This window comes from Cornus florida, unplaced genomic scaffold, assembly GCF_030987335.1.
Source record: "Cornus florida cultivar Cherokee Brave unplaced genomic scaffold, ASM3098733v1 CherokeeBrave_3.0.0_Hap2_Chr03, whole genome shotgun sequence".
In the NCBI taxonomy this organism is placed as follows: Eukaryota; Viridiplantae; Streptophyta; class Magnoliopsida; order Cornales; family Cornaceae; genus Cornus; species Cornus florida.
In genome coordinates this window covers 71,725,228-71,731,743 of record NW_026775573.1, presented here as the reverse complement: position 1 = coordinate 71,731,743, position 6,516 = coordinate 71,725,228, and positions in this window count along the sequence as shown.

The following is a 6,516-nucleotide window of genomic DNA, read 5'->3' as shown; positions in this document are numbered from 1 at the left end:
GTTTGGGCTTGAGCCTGATTAACCCATGTCTCGGAGTCGTGGGGTTTCACAATACTTGGCCTTTAGAAGCTCAAAAGCCAAACCTTGCTGACGCACCTGAAGATTCCAAGCATATTTGGACAGAAGCACTAAATTGAACGCCTCAAGATCCCTGAATCCAAGCCCCTCCCCCCCCCCCCCCCCCCCCCCAATTTCTTACTCCAACATAACAAATCCAGTGGACCTAGTGAATGGAACGAGACTTTTCTTTATTGCACCACCAGAAGGAGTTAAAATGTTGCATTAACTCAAGACACAACATACGAGGAAGCCGGAAAGAAGACTTAACATACGCAGGCAAAGCACTCAACACAGCTTTAATCAACACCTCCTTCCCTCCAGTAGATAACGTTTTTGCCTTCCACGAAGACAAATTGGTCTTGCAACTTGTCCAACAAAAATTGAAAAGCATCCTTCTTAGACCGACCCATAATAGTCAGCACACCTAAATATCGAGCATGCAAACGTTCCATCGTCAATCCCAATAACTCACTTAGGAAACATCGCCTAGCAGCGGAAGTGTTCTTTGAGAAAAAAATAGACGATTTACCAAAATTAACTTGTTGTCCATATGCCATTTCGTAATCAACCAAAATTCGTTTTAATAACCGAACTTCAGATTCGACAGTGGCAAAAAAAATAATAGAATCATCTGCGAAGAAAAGATTAAAAACTAAAGGAGTGACTCTTCAAATTTTCACCCCAGATAACAAGCTCGCTTGCTGAGCCCGAAGAAAAGTCAGAGAAAGGGCTTCTGCATAGAGAATAAAAAGATGCGGTGAAAGCAGATCACCCTGGCGCAATCCCCGAGAAGGATGAAACAAGCCAATAGAAATCCTATTAATTTTCAGAGAATACGAAACTATAGAAACACAAGCCGAAATCATCTTAATCCATTATAAATTCAGTCCCAATCGATCCAACATTTGAAAAAGAAAATATTATTCAACCTGATCATAAGCTTTACTCATATCCAGCTTCAGTGCTAAAAAAGCTTTTCGCCCCTTTCGTTTATTCTTCAAATAGTGCAATATCTCATGAGTAATGAGAATATTATTCGTGATATGACGACCAGCAATAAAGGCACTCTATGATTCACTAATAAGGGATCCAATATTCCCTTTCAATCAATTAGTGATAACCTTCGTAATAATTCTATAAGAAGCATTACACAATGAAATAGGTCTATAATGAGATACAAAAGTGGGAGTCTGTACTTTAGGGATCAACACAATATTGGTATGGTTAAATAGAGATAACAGATTCCCAGTTGCAAAAAAACCAGAGATAGCACGAACAATATCAAATTTAATTACCTCCCAATATTTTTGATAAAAAAGTGGCGTCATACCATCAGGGTCGGGGGCTTTCATCGGTGCCATAGAAAACACCGCCTGCTTTACTTTTATTTCCGACAGGGCCGCAAGAAGACTGGATTTCATCTCCGCTGAAATTCGACACGGAACATGACGCAAAAACTACTCAATATTAGTAGGATGTTGGGACTAGAATAAGTCTAGAAATATGACAGAAACACCTCTTACATTAATGTTTCCTCAGCCATCCACCGATTCCGATTATCATAAACGCCAGATATTAAATTCCGTGCTCGTATTCATTTAGTAGTGGCGTGCAACCACTAAACACATAATTTCTGTTTCCAATAAATCTCCTCCTCGAACCAACAAGAGCTTAAAAACTTTTCTGCTTGAACGACCTCTGAATGATTATAATTCACAGTGCGAGCTTTAAATACTCGAAGTCGTGATTCTGCCCAAGTAATTTGAACACGGGAATTAGAATTCCGAGCTTTAACCCAATATAAAAGATTAGCCTTACAATGCCTCAATTTTTGAGCCCATCGAAATTGAACAGAACCCTGAACATGAGTAGACCAAGCCCCAGCAATAATGGAAGCAAAATCTTTAGTCAAAGTCCAACGGGCATCAAAGTGAAACTGGCGTTTCCGCAATTGAACCACATGCTGAAGTTCTAACAGTAAGGCATGATGATCAGGGCCCACCACGGTTAAATGGGACAATTTAGCTTGAAGAAAGAGACAAAGCCAATCATGTGTCGCCACTGCCCGATCAGGCCACTCTTTAATATTTGCCATCCCATCACGCTGATTAGTTCAAGTGAATGGAAAGGCCTCATAACCAATATCCACCAATGCACAACGTTCTAATAGCAATCGAAACGACTTAAGCTACCAACCTTCGTAAGCATTCCTCCACACTTTTCAGAAGCGTGAAGAATATCGTTAAAATCGCCAATAAGCACCCAACTTCTAGACCACGACCTAGCCCATTGAGCTAAATACTACCATTGTGTAGCGCAAAAACTATCAACTGTACTCGCATATATAACAGACAAGGTCCATAAGGCCTGAGTAGATGATAAAATATTAGCAGTAATAAAGAATCTAGTTGTTTCCACAACCTGCAAGTGAACTTCATCCTTCCACCAAAGCGTTATCCCCCCAGCAAGACCCACAGGCTCCACCAAACAACCATTAGGAAAACCCAATAAATTTTGTACCTGAGTAAGTCGATGCCTACTATTCTTCGTTTCAAGGAGACCAACAATAAGAGGGGAAAACTTACGGATGAGTCGTTGCAATTGTTGAACTGTCGAAGCCAAACCCAAACCTTGACAGTTCCACACCAGTATATTAGGAAACACTGTAGGTCAAGCAGATGGATCTGCAGCTCGAACATCCGCCGTCCTTATAGGACACCGTATTGCAGTGGATGAGGGAAGATCATACGAACTGGTAGAAGATCTGATAATTGTAGAGGAAGAAAAAAAGGGCGGCGTTGAACATAAAACTGAAGGTTCCATCCATTGAGTCGGGCAATTCTCCATGTAAGACACAGAAGGCTGGAAAGCCAAAGAGATAAATGGGCCAAGTTAATGCATTAAAGACCAACAAATTGGGCCACCGTTATTAGAGCTCATTAACCTAACCTTGGCCGAAAAGAAGCAACCCGTAACAGCCCAAGCAAAAAGGCCCATACCAAAAAGGAGTGGCGTAACAACAATGTTTCACCTTAGGATTAGTGCCATCGAAACCACCCTTGTTACACAGGTGGCATCGGAACAGCGAAACACCCAAAACCACCTTCACACCCTAAAGAATTGAGGACGGTCAGATCAAAATAAACACTGAAACCACACTTCGCAAGGAAAACCACCACCAAAAGGTGAATATTTGAAAAAATCCTTAATCGCAAAAGACCAGCCGTGCACATCGCTGCAATCACACAGCTAATATCATCAATAGGGTAAAAACCGAAGAAATCGCACAACTGGAACGATGGAAAGGAAAAGAACTCCAAATCCTAAAAAAACAACAAGAAACAAACACAGCCCCAAGCAAGAAAACGGACAACCAGGAATCGAGAACAAGCTGCGAGGGAAAGCAAACCCTTTCCACAAAAGGAACACACTTACAGCAGAAAGACAAGGCGAAGAAAACCCCGCAGCTCTCCACTCCTGAGACTCCAAGGAACCTCTACACCGAGAGGAGACAAATCGATTCTGCACATAATCTATATCTACATAATGTGTTCATGTATTCACTAATGTTGAAGAGCATATGTCGTATACTCCTAGCCCCGGCACAAGTTACAGTTTGGAGAACTAACAAACCCAACATTTTTTAGAAAAATATTTACGCCATTTTTTTTCTTTGTAAATTGTAAACCTATTGGGAAAAAAAAGGTTTTTTTTTTTTTGTTAGATGACGTGGGAGTAGGGGCGGAGTCAGGATTTAAATTCAAAGGGGGCACAGTGGAATTTTTTTTTTTTTGAAGAATTTTAAGGAATAGAAGGAAAAACACAAATAAGAAGATAAAGGGAAAGAAAAATGATAGGATTTTGAACTAAACTAATTAGAGCATGAATGAATAAGGAAAATTTGACTTAAATTTTGGAAATTAAGGGGGGCATAATATACAAATGTTTTATATATATGTACAAAAAAATATAAAAATTCATATATATAATATAGGGTGGGTCAGGCCAGGGGCATGTACCCCCTGCGTAGGAGCCCTTTTAATTATTTGTTCTCTAGACTTGTAATTATCAACTAAACCTGGACTATTCATACTGACCCCACAATACAAGCAATTATTCGCCCTCTGAACTTGTAATTATAAGATAAACCCGACTATTCATATCGACCCAATATAAACACGTATTTTAAGTCAGAAACTTAAAAAGATGAAAAGAATCCGACCCATACTCAAATACTATATACTAATGTCTAGGGCGCAAATCCTCTGCAATGAGGTTCCCATGCGGTTCCTGCAGTAACTTTTAAGTGGTCCATATTTGGCCACATCATTCTTCAGCTAACGGACACTATGGCCGTGTTTGGCCAATTACACCACCATTTATAAATAACATTTCACCACCATTTATAAGTAACATCATAGGAGTCTAAAAACTAACATCACTATTCGTAAAAAGGGTAACATCACTACTTAAATAGTAAAGGTTGTTGATAGCTAAATTAACAAAAATAAATCATTTTCACTCTCAAAATAAGGTATGCACATAATGCAGACTAAGTAATGTCACATATAAACGTAACTCAATTCAACATATCATTTATGTTATTATTTCAAATTAAAGTATTTTAAAAACACTTTAACATGTTAATTTAAATAATTTAAACCAAAATTAAAGTCACTTTGATTAACTTTAGACAACAAACAAAACACTTGTATTTCCAAAAATAATGAAAAGAGTTAAATCTTTTTTTCTTTTTTCTTTTTTTTCAAATATTAAAAAAACATGCACTTAGGTATAAATTATTTAACTTATCTTTGAAATTTTTTTGGCAAAATTGAATATTAATTGCCACACTCACCACCTTCACTATAAATAAATAAATAAAAAGTATTTACATAGTGCTGAAAAATTAATACTCACACATATATCTAACTTAATTCAACATGGTGATGTTATATATATATTTATATATATTCAGTACTTTAGCCTCAAAGCGTTCTTGTATATGTATATGTATATACTTATATATTATTTAAGTGATGATGTTCCCTTTTACAAATAGTGATGTTACTTTTTAGACTCTTATAATAATACTTATAAATAGTAATAAAATATTACTTATAAATAATAATATAATTGTCAAATACGAACTTAGTGTCTATTTTATGAATAAATACTTGGCCAAATCAAGGCCGCAAAACAATGGACAACTGAGAACGAGCGCAAATCACCTGCTGTGAGATTCCGATGCAGTTCCTGCTGTCCACTGTCTTGTGACATTGGTTTGGCCACGTATTTCTTTATAAAACAGACACTAAGTCCGCATTTGGCAATTACACCACATTTATAAGTAACATTTTACAATCATTTATAAGTAATATCACATAATCTAAAAAGTAACATCACAGGAGTCTAAAAGTAACATCACCATTTATGTGCATATCTTAATTTAAGGGTGATGATACATCACCATTTATAAGTAACATTTCACTACCATTTATAAGTAATATCACAGGATCTAAAAAGTAACATCACAGGAGTCTAAAAGTAACATCACCATTTATGTGCATACCTTAATTTAAAGGTGAAGATACTTATAAATGGTGGTGAAATGTTACTTATAAATGGTGGTGTAATTGCCAAACACAGTATGTTGAATTGAGTTAAGTTTGTATGTGACATTACTTAGTCTGTATTATATGCATAACTTATTTTGTGCGTGAAGATACTTATAAATGGTGGTGAAGAAGGATCCAAACGCTGCCTCAATTCCACTCAAACGCTGCCTTAAGAGCTATTAAATGATGAATGATGTGGCAAAATGTAGGCCACTTAAAACTCACAGCAGGAACTGCATAGGAATCTCACAACAGGTGATTCACGCCCATATTATTCGAGCGCAAATCCTCTTATGTGAGATTCCTATGCAGTTCCTGGTGTGAGTTTTAAGTGGCCTACACTTTGCCACATCATTCTTCATTTAATAGCTCTTAAGGCAGCGTTTGAGTGGAATTGAGGCAACGTTTGGATCTTTCTTCACCACCATTTATAAGTATCTTCACACACAAAATAAGTTATGCACATAAGACAGACTAAGTAATGTCACATACAAACTTAACCCAATTTAAAATACTGTGTTTGACAATTACACCACCATATTTATAAATAACATTTCACCACTATTTATAAGTTTCTTTACCTTTAAATTAAGGTATGCACATAGACTCCTGTGATGTTACATTTTAGATCATGTGATGTTACTTATAAATGGTGGTAAAATGTTACACCACCATTTATTAGTATCTTCATTCTTAAATTAAGGTATGCACATAAATGGTGATGTTACTTTTTAGATCCTGTGATATTACTTTTTAAATCTTGTGATGTTATTTATAAATGGTAGTGAAATATTACTTATAAATGATGGTGTAATTATCAACTACGATTTTAATTGTC